Raw genomic sequence first — 14,110 nt, forward strand, 5'->3', positions numbered from 1 at the left:
TCGTCAGTTGAAGCTGTATGTCCCCCCCTCTAACACCAGGGCGCACCAGGACTTTTCCACGCTACGGCCGCAGCGGAATTTGCGGCCTACGCTGCCTTCCACTCCGCTAAAATTTCCTCCTGGGCTATTTCCTCTCACGTTACAGCCCGGCGGCCGCTTTGGCTTAAACACTGGCAGGCAGACATTAAGACTACAGCTGAATTGGCTTCTGGTCCCATCTCGGGAGGCAAAGTATTAGTTTGGTTCCGGAACCTTTGTTCATGGAGAGCCTAAATAAAAGAAATCTCTCCCATTGACCTGTGTCAGACAGGAGTCCAGAGTGTCCCAACTCTTTCTAAGGGGACCCGGCCTTTTCCCCTATTAGGCTCCCTTCTTCCCCAGATTTCAGAGAACCCTGCTCTTTCTGCCGGCCTTTCAGGACTGGAGCGACACGGGTGTCAGAAACAGGAGGGGAGTCAGACCATTCCGGGGCGCAGGAAGTAGATCGTCCCAGCGCCCTAGATAAGGCTTCCAGCCACCTACCCCATTGGCGGTCACTTCACATAGTTTGCCGACCAATGGGGATCACCCGCTTCTGATATTTGAGTTAGGGACAATGTTAGATTTGGCCTCTCCCTTGAGTTTTCAGTCCCCCTCTCCGGAGCATTTCAGGGTTTCCCCTCTCCCCAGAGGCCGCACCAAGCGTGTTCTCATGGGAACCACTATTAACACCTCACCAAGATTGAAGCCATACAGCTCGTACCATCCTTGCTCCGAGGAATGGGGTTTCTATTCCCACTTTTTCCTACTTCCTAAACACTCCAGAGACTGGAGGCCCTCCCTAGATTGAAGAGGTTTAAGGTGGTCCATCATGGTTCAAGATGCTTACACTTCGGTCCCTTAGGCAGGGCACTAGGAGGGGAGACTAGCTCACCTTCTTTGCCCTCTCAGAAGCGTACTTCCACATCCCCACTTATCCCTCATTCTTTAAATTTCTGAGACCTGGCTACACTGGTCAACCTTTTCAACACGTGGCCCTTCCCCTTGGTCTAGCCTCGACGTCGAGGATCCTTACCAGGGTTCTGGCGATCCCATCAGTTCACCTCAGAGACTCCCCCATTCACAGTCTCTATTATCTCGATGATATCCTCATGCTTTCTCTTAACAAATGCCACGCCGAAGGGGACGCTAGATCCATCCTCTCGATTCTTCAGGCCCATGATCTGCTTGTACAATGGGAGTAGAGTCATCTACCCCTCCCACTTGAATAGCTCACTTAGCAGCCGTGATTGACTCAGTTGAAGGGACGGTTTTCCCTTCCCCTGAAGGATTTCTCAGTATTCAGAAATTGGTCAGGAACATTAGGCGAACAAGAAGGACGCCATTACTGGTCTTCTCTAGATTACTGGGCAATTTGGTCTCATGATTATTCTTTTTTTTTTTCCTGGGGCCGGCTCCATTCCAGATCTATACAGTGGTTCCTGCTACCTTATCACCGCTCCGGAAGGAGCAATTCGAGAGCCGTGGCAAAGGTTCCCTCAAGGGGTTTCACATCGCTGCCTTGGCGGACCAGACCTGTGATCAACAGGGGCATCTCTTCAGGAGCCCCCAGGGGTTACCCTCACGACACGCGCCAGCCTACCCAGATGGGGGGCCCATATCCACTCGATCCCAGGTCAGGGCACCGGATCAGCATCCGAGCAAAGGTGCAGTATAAACTGGCGGAGGCTTCACACAGTATACCCGGCCCTACGCACTTTCCTTAAGTATGCGGGCGCCTTGTACTGGTCCTGGCAGACAACATTACGACCAAGGCGCATATAAACCGACAAGGGGGGCAGACATGACATCCGTCTCATGAGGGAGGCCGAGCGTCTCTGTCGCTGGGCGGGGACCAACCGGTTTCCCGTCAGGGCAGATCGCATTTCGGGAGTCTCAACATTCGGCCAGACGGCTTGAGCAGGGCCACCTTAGACTAGGCAGGATGGCGCCTTCCTTCCTCCCTGCTAAAATTAATAATGCAGAGGAGGCCTCAGCGATATTAGGCCACCCCCTAGGGACCTATTCGCGTCCCGGCTCAACGCCCAGGTACCGGGATTCTTCTCCAGGTACTCCCCAAGGGGCAGAGAATCACAACGCTTTACATTGGTCCTGGCCCACCGAGCTCTCTTACGCAATTTCCCCACTACCGCTAATCCCCAAAGTGATCCTAAAGCTGATCCACGGGAGGGCGGAACTCCTCCTGGTTACCCCGCACTGGCCCAGGAGACCATGGTTTTTGCAGACCCTCGTAACCTTTCAGTGGGTCCTCCCTGGAGGATCCCATCGGGCAGGAGCCCGCTAGCCCAGGGACCTCTTCAGTACAAATCCTCAGTGGCTTCAGTTAGCCGTCTGGAGGTTGAGCGGGAAAGGCTAAAAGATGAGGGCCTCTTGGTCCAGGTCATCAATACCATCCTGGCGGCAAGGCGGCCTTCGTCTACCCGCATTTATAACGCAACCTGGAACCTTTTTTGCAGGTGGTGCCATAAGCCGTCCGTTGATCCGCTCTCTCCTTCAATTGCACAAATCCTGGCCTTCCTACAAGACGGGTTAGACAGGGGTCTCTCCCCCAACACCCTGAGAAGACAGGTCGCAGCCCTGTCAATGGTGGTCTCTGACAGCTCTTCTGGCTCACTTTCCCACCACCCGCGCATAGGGGCTTTCCTTAGAGGGGCTTCCAATCTGCACCCCCCAGTGATTCACAGATACCCTACCTGGGATCTTAATAAGGTTCTCATGGCATTAACTAAACCTCCCTTCGAGCCTCTCAGGGAGGTGCCACTCCAGTTTCTCACATTCAAAGTGGTGTTCCTTGTGGCGATAACATCGGCAAGAAGGATATCTGAAATAGCAGCTCTATCCATGCAAAAGGACTTATGTGTTTTCCACACTGATCAGGTGGTTCTGAGACCAGACCCCGCCTTTATGCCTTAAATCAACTCGGCTTTTCACAGGGCACAGGAATTGGTTCTGCCTAATTTTTGTCCCAAGCCTTCTCGGGAAAGGGAAAGGCAGTGGCACACTCTCGATGTTCGAAGGGCTCTTCGCATATACATCTATTGGACGCAGTCTATCAGGAAGTCCGAGTCTCTGTTCCTGTCCTTTCAGCCAAAGACGCTGGGTTGCAAGGTATCCCCGTCTACTGTTGGCCGCTGGATTAGGGCTACCATATCCAAGGCCTATCTAGCTCAAGCTCTGCCGGTCCCTAGTGGGATAACCGCTCACTCTACCAGGAGTGCAGCTACCTCGATAGCCTGGGCTACCCAGGCTTCAATTCATGGCATCTGTCGGGCGGCCACCTGGGCATCTCCGTCTCCCTTTATCCGTCATTATAAAATCGATGCTTACGCCTTGGCTGAGGCATCTTTTGGCAGGCGAGTCCTTCAGCAAGTGGCGAGAGAGCCAGAGGAGGTTCCGAACCAGACGGAGTCCCTCCCGTAGGACAGCCATGCTTTGGTATGTCCCACTCTCTGGATGCTCGGAGCAGTTTTACGGAGAATGGGCGTTGGTTCTTACCTGATACGCCTCTTCTCGTGGAACTGCGTAGAGCATCCAGCCCCACCCTAATTAGTCCGTCTGGTGGGGAATCCTGTTTCGGCCAATGATGTTTAGTGTTGTAGTTGAGTTGTATATTAGTTGAGTTTAGAGGATCGTTGCTGTCCTCTCGTCTTCGTAAAACTGGGGGAACGCATGGAGGAGTCACGTGGAGGAGGAGGAGCATTCCTTCAATTATAGCTCAGCCTGTAAGAGTGAAGACTAGAGCACCTCCCACTCTCTGGATGCTCTACGCAGTTCCATGAGAAGAGGCATATCAGGTAAGAACCAACGCCCATTTTCTACCATGCCACCGTGTGAATGGTAATTCACCTGTTGTTGTGTTAACAACATTATTTAATATATGATTACCACACATTATTGCTTCTCCCCACAAAGTTTCAGGTAATCCTGAATCTGACAACATAGTACGAGCCATTGCTTGTATTGTTTGGCCTCGTCTTTCTATAAAAGAATTATGTTGTGGCCTATATGGTGCAGACTTTTTATGTTCAACACCTGCCATCTTCAGTCTATTTTGGAATTTCTTATTTATAAATTCTGTACCATTATCAGTTACAAGAGTTACTAGTTTTCTTTTAGTTTTTCTTTCAGCAAACTTCAACCAATTAAAAAAATTCTGATATGTTTCCGTTTTATTCTTCATTAAATAACAGAAACCATATCTTGAGTAATGATCCATTATGCTTAATATATAACGAGCACCTCCCATACTAGGTTTTTTAGGACCTATAATATCAGCAAATATGACCTCTAGAGGCTCTTTAGTTTTAAATCCATTAATTCTATTTGCTGGTATTACCTTGCTCTTTTCTTGACTGCAAGCATTGCAGTGCAAATACTTATTGCAAGGCTTCAGTTTTATACCTTCAGACAGTTCAACCGTTTGCTTGAGCATTTTAAAATTTATATGCCCTAAACGTCTGTGTAGCAAATGTATGCATTCGTCACGAGGCTTAACGTTATTATACACTGTATTAGCCACCTCTAATTTATTATCATTCAATACATACAATTCATCTTTTAAAGTTGCAGTCACTTTTTTACCTTCCTTTTCTATTATGCAGTTTTCTCCCCTAAAGGTAACTACATAACCTAGTTTAATCAAAACTCTAACTGAAAGCAAATTAAACTTAAGTTGTGGTACATACAACATTTTAACATTTTCTTTTATACATGAACAATGTGCAATACCTTCAGCTTTTGCTTTCATTTTCCAGCCATTAGCTAACGATATCTGTTGTGAACTCGTTGACATCTTAATAAATCTTTTCTTATCTTTTGTTATGCAGTGCGATGCTCCACTATCTACAACCCATAAATTATTATTTACTATTTTGCTGCTATACATGGCTATTTCAAAAAAAATTTCATCTTTTTGATGCTTTTTGGCATTCTGGCGTTTTCGTTTTTTGCAGAAACTAGCCAAATGTCCTTTTCCTCCACAATTAAAACATTTTTTAATTGTATAGGCTGTTGAAGATAATTTTTCTTCTTGCGGTTGTTCCCTTCTCAGTTGTTCCCTTTCAAGCCTTCTCCTGGCTTCTTCAATTAATCTGCCAGTAATGTCAGTTAATGTGAGGTTATCTTTTGGCAGTACTTCCAGTGAAGTTACATAGTCGTCATAGCTCTCATCTAACGAAGACAAAATTATATAAACCTGATGCAGTTCTGTGAAGATAAGTTCTTTTTCATGCAGTTCCTGAAAAATCCTCTTCATAGTGTTTATATGAGTCAACATGTCTCCATTCTTTTGAAGATGTGTTCTGAACAGCCTCCGTGTAAGATTTATATGTGCTCCTACACTGTCTCGAACATAAATCTTCTTTAAATTCTCCCAACACTTAGCAGCTGTTTCTTCTTCACGAATATGGACAAGCTGCTGGTCACAGAGTGTCAGTCCTATTATACATAGAGCTTGCTCATTTTTCAGTTTATATTCATTTATTTTCTGGGCATCATTCTCATCTTCCGGATCCCAATCATCTACCTCTGGTGGGTTTTGAATTATACTCCACAAACCTTCTCTGCGTAGAAGTAGACTGCATTTCATAGACCATGAAACATAGTTTGTTCCATCCAGTTTGGATATTAGAGACAAACTTGGTAAATTGACTTGTGCCATTTTTCTTTGGATATTAAACTATAATAAACTAATAAAACACAGCTGTCGGTTTACAGTATTGTGTAACTACACTAACTCTCAATTTATATAAGCCTGTTGTATCCTGGTTAGTCTGACTGTGCAGCCTGGGCCCATAACCAGTGTTAGGGATATACCCTAGCAGAATGTGCACAGCAGTCAGGCAGTCAGGCGAATATGAGAGAAAGTGTTTTTTAGTTTACACACTCAGTAAAAACAGATACACCGTCTTAGTTGAATAGTTGATTCCATTAAGAGTTTAGCAGGGTCAAACAGTCCAAATATCATTCACTAGTGTTCAGTCAGTTCAGTCCGGAGATTGTTCAATTGCAAAAATCCAGTGTCGAAAAAAAAAGGTCAGTTAACTTACAATGTCAATCCATAAATCAGTCCAGTAAATATCTTCTCACAGTAGATTAGATATGCAGCATTCAACAGGGAACACGCAGAACAATCAACCATCAATCCAGTAGCAATCCAGGTTCTCTAGCTCCCTCTTATGGCAGTTTCTCAACCGCACCCAAATTATATCATTTAGAGTTTAAAGTGAAAAACACATTTAAACTTTGCTATCATGGTTTATATATTATTTACCCAAACAACGTTAGGTAACTATGGTTATTCCTAACAAAGTTTCAGATTTGTCCCCTCTCGTTTCCCTATATGAACTTAACTAAAGAAAAATTAATGCAGTAACCACATCTGTTATTGTCATATAAGCTAAATTTATCAATATCAAACATCGCATTTAGAGGGAGTTAGCCAATGTTGAATGCAAATTTGCACAGGTAAAGATTAGCAAAGTCTGTACATACATAATTTAGCTTGATACTGCTGGAATTTGGGATGGAAGAACTAATCCTCCCAATTCTCCCCTCCTAAATAGAATGATTTGTGGTCTCTTATCTGAAGAATAGCTGTAATGTCTCTAGGTGTAGACCAGTTAAAGGTCTACAACAGCACAAATTCAGTTTCAGATTATGCCTGATCTGTTGCAGCAGACTCACCATTTGAGGAATGGATCAGAAAGACTCAGATGCAATTTCATCCATGATTCATAAATAATGTTCTGTGATGGTCCCCAAAAGGAACAAGGAGTCATGATCCAACAGCATGGTCTGCTTTACATTTCATGTCTCATACTTCAGATATCTGGCTTCCCCCCTTCAACCATTGGGAGAATAGCTAAAGTTAGCATGGATTAGCATCACGGTTTTTTGGCGGGGGGTTATAATTTTTTATGTTTTAACTACTTGTGTTTTTTACTTTATATGTTTTTTCTAAAAAAAAAACTTTGAGAGTTGTCCAGAGTTGGCTGAAAGATGGATAGCTAGCTATGTACAGTAAATGTTATATATACAATGTGTGTGTGTGTGATCAATGAATGAAAGAGTGAGTGAGTGAATTAATGAATCTGATTTCTTGAATTTCCATGAGAGTTCCTTGGACATCAAAGCACGATTCAAGTCTCATTGTATTTTGTATGAGAGAAAGAGTGAAGAGTTAAGAAGCAAGCGAAAGAATGAGTGTGCAGAGAGGTGTTTGGGAGAACAAGAAGAATTAGCTTCTGGCAAAAATCTTGGTATCCAGTACGTCTAACTATAATTGGATGTTGGAATAGCAGTAGATGAGAAATGTATACAACGCAACAGGACCATGGGAGTTAGAATCTAAGAAGTATAGGGACTTCCGGTTTTGAGCTTCCCCAAAGACGGACCTCTGACCACGACTATGCGTGGCTTTGGTCCATGCTTCGGCATCAGAGAGCCCTGATCAACCAGATTTGGGGCAGAAGCCACCTCGTAGGGGCGGCGGAGGAAGGGGAGACCGTCAGCTGGGTAGAGGGGAGTCGCAAATCCCCTACCCGGCTTGGCAATTGCTCCCTCCCAAAGATGCCTGATGCGGTGATCTAAAAGGGGAAGATTAGACTGGAATAAGTTTGTGCAGGAGAGAAAGAAAGGAGCGAACAGCAGGAGAAACGGAATGATATAATTAAATGGAAGGTACCCCACATTTCAAATAATTTTCAAGAAAGGACTTAAAGTGGCAAATAGAAAGAGGAAAAAAAAGTGTGAATTGCTTTTGACAGCGGCAGGGCTTTGAACTGAGAAAAGTAGAAGCTGGAGAAGGAATCATCTAATCAATTTGGATAAGTATATTTTGATTCTATATAGGCACTAATAAAGCTGAACTATAGATTGTTAAAGAGAAAATTTAGTATCAATTGGATTTGACCTTTTTGGAAGATTAAAAAGCTCTGAATAATTGAGAAGAAAAACGAAAAGAGGGGGTGTGGACTTGTCAGAACAAAGAGTGCCATCTGAGTTAAATCTAACTTGTTTTTCCTTCAAAAGACTGTTTCTTAAAATTGTAAGGAAAATTGATACAATAAAATAAGAACCTTGAAAAATTGAAACATTGAAACAAGAAAGAAACAGGAAGATTCTGCCCTTGGATTAATTGTTGATTCTGATATGGATTTGGCATTGGATTAGTTGAGGATTAAAACTTGACAGGAAGAAAATAAAAGCTGACTGTTGGAAATTAACTTTAAAGACACTATTTGGACTAAATTCCTAACTAGAAAGCTGTAAAATGGTGATCTCTCTTCTGGCATTAAAAATGGAACTTAGAAACACGAAAGAAATATTACAAGAACGAGGTGAAATGCTGGGCTTTGCTTCAAAATTCATTGAAAATGCGATAGCAGAGTATGAAAACAAAGACAAAGGTCAGAAGAAGAGGTGGAGCAAATCATAGAAGGGGCCATCTTTAATTACACAGAACAAAGAACTCTGGAAAGAAAGAGGAAAAGAGTTGGAAATAAATATTGGAGATTTGGGAAGTTGAATAAAGAGGGAAATATTCAGAAAATTTAAAAAAGGAAAAAGAATCAGCAGAAATTTGAAGGGCAGAAGGGAGTTATAAATAGAGAGGGGGATAAAAACTGGAGTGAAAGAATAAAGGGGAAAATACAAGGGGAAAGAAAGGATAAGAAATAGGAATAAAGAAATATGGGAATTCTAAAAAAAATGGGAAAAATTGTTTAATTAGACATAGAGATAATGGCTGATTGATATTTGGAGAGGGGATTCTGCAAGGTGCTGGGGATAACATAAATAAATTTGTAGTTGTGAAATGGGGACATAGATTGATAAGATGGAAAATAGAACTGCTATTTTTTGATAATAGAATTCAATGTTCCTTTCCTTTATGCATAGAGATAATTGTAACAAATAATGGAATGTGTTTATTAAATATATTGAAATATTTTAAATATACTGAAATAAATGAAATGATATAAGAGGAGAGCTGAAATAGAATTAACATCAGGGTTTAGGATTAAATGAGTAAATTAATATGTCCTTTTTTCTGAAATTGTAGATAAACCTTATGAAATTAAAAAGGGGAAACCATGCAGAATCTGATTTATATATGTTATGTAGTTTTAAATGGGATTATTAATTTTAATGTTCTAGGTAATAAAATGTTAAACATTTAATGGGATTTAAAAGGGGAGATAATTAATGAATATGTAACTTAGAGGTGGCGCACTTAAACTGATATTTTAGGGGGAAACAATTTATCGAAGGAGTGTTATTAATCAGAATTTAAAAGGAATATACAAATGTGACAGTTAAAAGTACTAAAGTATAATAATTATAAAGTTAATATGTGTGAATTAAATAATGAGATAAGCATTTGAAATAATATAATAAAATATAAAATGTATAAAAGCATTGTTAAGATAAGAAATTGAATACAAAAATTGAATATGTAATTATGGTCATATTTGTATGTATATTTGAAACCTGTAATCATGCTGTTCACTAAAAAGAGATGTTCAAATGTGGAAAACTGAATAAAACTTGTTTTTTTTTAAAAAAAAGAATTTAAGAAATATCAGTGACTTGGTAACGGAAGGATAGGATACCATACATTAAGTTTTTGCTGCTGGAGGAGGATCTTATTTTGATGGCTAGCTGATCATAATGTGGTAGGTTTTTGAGAATTATTGCATGGTGACCAGAGGTGGTATTCAGCTGGTTCACACCTACTCGGGAGAACCAGTAGCAATAATTTGGCGTGGATCGCCGAAGAGGCAGCGACTTCTGGCTGGTCATGCCCCCGAACCGGTTCCTGGTTGCAGCTTGCTCACTTGCCCCACCCTACTTTCACCCCGCCCAGTCATTCCTCACTCCACACTGGGTCCTCGTGGCTTAACCTGCTTTCCCATATGGTGCCTGCTGGCCCTATGTCCCAATTGAGCAGCTCTGATCTTCCTGCTGAAAGGTAAGCCTGCGAGTCACGCTAGCCCCCTAGCATCCCCGGAGCTTGCCTTCCCCTTCCCTACCGTCCCCTGAGCTTGCCAAGGCCCCCCCCCCACCATTCCCGGGATCGCTTGGCTCTCTTTGTTGCTGCTGCAGCCTAGCTAGCATGTGTGTGCATGAGCGTGTGTGTGTGTGTGCATGCGAGAGAGAGAGGGCTGGAGTGGGGGAAGCGCTATCCATTTCTTCCTTTTCCCCTGCCCACTGCTAACTGGAGATCGTTCCAGATCAGCTGTGTGTGTGTGTGTGTGTGTGTGTGTGTGTGTGTGTAACAATGCTATCATTTTTCCATCTAGTTCTTCCGTCTGCTGGTAGATGCTTCTTTTCTTCTTTTGGGGATTAACTCTTAACTATTTTCCCTGAATCCGTAGATATGAAGCAACAAATGGAATGGTTTATAGTAGTTTACTTTCTACATACAGTAAATCAGCAAGCACGGTAGACCCAAACAAGATTAGTGCTGGAAGCAACCACCTTCCAGCGCAATTTATCCCCTTACTCCACCCACCTAAACACTTCTACCTCCACCCTACACTTGTGTCCCAATTATCCTATTACCCCTAATTTCCCAAACCCTATAGTCCTACATCGCATGCTCACTATCCACGATTCCCAGCTATATCCCAACCATACTCCTCCTGTTCTATCCCCTCCCTTAAGCAGTTTAACTGCTTGCCAATTATCCCTTACAGCAGGGATTCCCCCTCTCATTCTGTTACAACTCCTTTCCACCGCTCCTTTCGTCACCTCAGTCCATCCCAGATAAACAAGCTGGCTGGTTAGAGCGTTCTCTACCCCTCTTTTCAGATTAAACTCTCTTCTAAACTATTCAGCCTCTAAACTACTCATCTGACATTGATGACGTTTTTCTTTTGACGAGGCTATCTCTTCTCCCGTCCGCAATCACACTGCTGTTGGGCAAGGATTCCATGGAGTCTGACAGTTTCATTATTTATCATGTGTTAATATTTTACACTGTCCCTACACTACATCTAGAGTGATTTTACTGCTATTCTTTTGCCCAGGGCTACCACATATTTTTCAGGTATTTACATCAATGTCTAGTCCAGAGCATAAATATGTATGTGTTTATTTTGTACATCAGGTTGCATAAGTCCAGCTTAATATGCTATTCTTCGTATGTGATATTTTGTATACATACAGAGAAAGAAGCACTCTTGTGATCTTTGACTTTTAGGCTGTTTTGAGACTTCCGGTTTGCAGCGCTTCGGGGCAGGCAGGAATCTGCGACTGTACGCGGTTTCTACCTGTGCTCACTGCCCGAGTGCCCCGAGCCACCCGGCTTCGGGGCTAAGCCACCTCTGTAGAAGGTGGCGAAGATAGGGGGAATCTGGCAGGGTCGAGAGATATCGCACCTCTCTTCCCTAGCCGGCTAAACCCCCTTTTCCGAAGGCAGCTGAGCGGCGGTCAGCAATGGCCACCACATAGAAGAGCTCAGCCGGAAAAAGAAAGTGCAGGAGGAGTTGTGAAGAAGTGAAAGTGTTTTTTGCTGACTGGGACAAAGTAACAGCGAAAATACTCTGGAATTGAAAACTTGCCAAAGATACATCGTTTCCAGAGTGTGATAAGCGGCGAATGGAAGTTAAAGGAAAAGTTTTTTCTTTTTTCTTTTCACTCTCCTTCCTAACGTGACAGCGATAGAACTCCAAGAGAAATCGGAAAACCCGCATTGGAGGTAATTAAATGCTAAAGGGATATGGATTTCTGAACATTTAAAGAAAAATCTTTTTTGCTGTAAGTGGAAAGGGAGAAGAAAAAAAATTGGAGCAGAATTTGAAAATAAGGAGGAGATTGCCTAGAATTCTAAAGAGCTATTAAATATTAACAAGACTTCTAAAAGACATATTTTAATTGGAACTTTGTGATTAAACAGCAACCCCAGAAAGAGAAATGGAAGAAAGGAAAAAGTGCTAAAAGAAATAGCTTATTTGGATTGTTTGGTGACTTTGGAACTTTTGGGAATTATTTTTGATTAAAAGCACTTGGGTGGTTGTTTTGGAAAAACTTTTTCTCTTTACAATGGCATCGCTTGTGGATGAACTCAAAATTGAATATCAAAAATATAAAAAAGAACAAGAAGGGAAAGATTCTTTGGGCACTCTTTTTCAATTTCTAGAAATGGCGGTTTGTACCTATGAAAAACTGATTACGCAGCAGGACGACTGGGATAAAGAAGAAGCCATCTTCGATGAACAAGTGATTCTATTTGGGGAAGGAAAGGAGAAAGAGGAAAAGAAAAAGGGGACTTTAAGACTTGAAAAAACAACCAAAAAAGAGAAAAATAAGGTGAAAGGTGGATACAAGGTTAGAAAACAACAGAAAGGGGGAAAGCAGAAGAAGAAAAGGGAGGTGGAGAGACAAAGGGGTAAAAAGGGCAAAGAGAAGAATAAGCAAGGGAGAAAGGAAGGGATGAGAAGCCTCAATGGTGGGAAGCAAGATGTAAAGAAACAAAATTCATTTAGAGACAATGGGTAAATTTAATTGAAAAGGGGATTCTGTAAAGGTACATAAGATTGTGTTTTTATATTTGTATTTAGAAATAATATTAGAAAATTGGAAATAACATGTAACCAAAAATGGGATAGAATATTTAGTGTAACTTAGTGAAATTTTTGTGAAGAAAAAGAAGGTAACGAAATAAATGAGACAATTGAAGTAGGAGAAATGGGAATATTTCAATGATATAATGATTTAAAATATGTGATGTGGGGGGGAAATAACTATGGAAAGTATAAGTGTTCCCATAAAAGTATGATATTTAATTGAAAAGTAATGCCTAAAATGTTTAAGATATAAATGAATATTAATATTTATGATTAGTTCTTTATTGACAGAAATAATATTAGAAAATTGGAAATAACATGTAACCAGGAGTTGGATGGAATATTTGGTGTAACTTGGTGAAATCTTTGTGAAGAAGAAGAAAGTAACGAAATGGATGAGACAATTGGGGTAGGAGAAATGGGAATATTTCAATGATATAGTGATTTGAAGTGTACGATGTGGGGGGGGGGAAATGACTATGGAAAGTGTGGGTGTTCCCATGGAGGTATGATATTTAATTGAAAAGTAATGCCTAAAATGTTTAGGATATAAATGAATATTAATATTTATGATTAGTTCTTTATTGGCATTGATAGTTGTTTTAACTACATTATATACCCATAATTTTTTTCCTTTTTTTTTTTTTATAAAAGACATTGTGTAACTTTAGAATGTACTAAACAGAATCCCAATACAAGTTATGTGTTATATTAAGTATTATAAATTTAGGGGAAAGAGCTAAAGGCGTCATACTCCAATCAGTGTACAGGAGAAGTTCTGTTTAAAGAGAAAAGATAAATGGATAGCTGGAAATAGAACAGACAAAGAATGATAAGTATTATGATTTGAACTGAGATGAGATAAATAAAATAAAACTAAGAAAGTTAAAAGAGGGGAGAAGCTATATAGAAAACTGAAAATGGTAACAAGATATGGAATGGTATATAAAATGAATATGATTTTTGAATTTGTGTCTGTACGAAGAGTTGTAACCCGGGATCAAGAACTTTCAGAAAAGATGTTTTATGTTTTTATGTTTTATGTTTTGTTTGTTTATGTATTGTCTTTGAAAATCAATAAAAATTTTATTAAAAAAAATAATAATTACTGTTTTGAACAATATGCGGGTTGTATTACATGAATGGCTATTTTATATGTGAAATTATGAAATAAATTTGAGTAGAGATCCTGGGAAAGTGTCAGAATAACAGAAGAACACTTAGAGGGACCTTGGGGGAACCCTATACCGTTTCAGAGAAATGGTTGTCCAGTCTTTTCTGAAAAACTTCCAATGATTGAGCATGCAGAACTTTTGGAGACAAGCAGGTCCACTGGTGAATTGTTCTCACTGTCAGGAAGTTTCTCCTTAGTTTTAGTTGCTTCTCTCTTTGTTCAGTTTACATCCATTGCTTCTTGTTTGCATTCTTCTTCTTTGGAAAATGTATTGCCTTCACTTCTTTGTGGCAGCTCTAAAAAGCCTGTTGCCTATTACACTCTTGGG

This window comes from Notechis scutatus, chromosome Z (genome assembly GCF_049901735.1).
Source record: "Notechis scutatus isolate UNSWTSFEM ecotype Mainland chromosome Z, rNotScu1.2, whole genome shotgun sequence".
Classification (NCBI taxonomy): domain Eukaryota; kingdom Metazoa; phylum Chordata; class Lepidosauria; order Squamata; family Elapidae; genus Notechis; species Notechis scutatus.